The following is an 858-nucleotide window of genomic DNA, read 5'->3' as shown; positions in this document are numbered from 1 at the left end:
GGACTACATTCACAATGGTACAAAATGCCAAAGCCCAGAAGGGCGTAGAGGAAAATGTCTTCCTCCCAGTCAAACTCCTCAGCTCCCAGTTTCTTGCCTATCCTTTTAGAGGTATTTGAGTAACCCACCCTCCCACTTAGGAACTAGCAAGAACTGGGTCTGGCCTAAATCCAAGGAGATTTGGGGCTGGCTGGTGGTGTGGCAGTTGGGGGCGTTGGACTCCTGCATGGCTGATTGTGGTTCGAGTCTCAGACCTGGCGGCTTGCTTTCTTGCTTTCCCTTTCTCTGGCTTGCTCTCACTCTGTCCCTCTCTGGTCAAATGAAAAGTGATGGATAAATAAATAAAGGTAAGTAAAAAAATCATAATTCTTTTTTTAAAAAATCTGAGGCGATCTGGTCCTTCGCTCAGACATCATGTGGGCCGGGCTGGGCCACCTGAAGTCAGACAGTTTTGACAGTCTGCAGGTCCGTACTGACTCCATTATAGCCTTTGCTCTTGGGTTCCTGGGTTCAGACACCCTCACACGGGCCAGCTCTGAGATGCTGTGGTAACCTGCTGCCCAAGCAGTGCTGGACTGTATGGAAGATTGCAGGTTTGGTTCCCCGGTCAATCCATACATGCCAGGCATTTGTGCCCGTGGTCCAGGTTGACTGGGAAGGCTTGGGGGTGGGGTGGGGAGTGGCAGCATGAGACCCTGTTGAGAATGCTTATCTTTTTCTCTCATAAAGAAATTAACTTAAAAAATTATAAAAAATAAAGACATCCTCACAGGAGATGAGGCTTCTCCTGGCACAGGTAGGGGAAGTGAGCAATTATCCCTAAAGGAGGGTGAGAAGTATGTGTGTGGGGGGTGACAG

This window comes from Tupaia chinensis, unplaced genomic scaffold, assembly GCF_000334495.1.
Source record: "Tupaia chinensis unplaced genomic scaffold, TupChi_1.0 Scaffold000627_1, whole genome shotgun sequence".
Classification (NCBI taxonomy): Eukaryota; Metazoa; Chordata; class Mammalia; order Scandentia; family Tupaiidae; genus Tupaia; species Tupaia belangeri.
The sequence above is the reverse complement of the archived record's forward strand: the minus strand, read 5'-3'. Positions refer to the sequence as shown.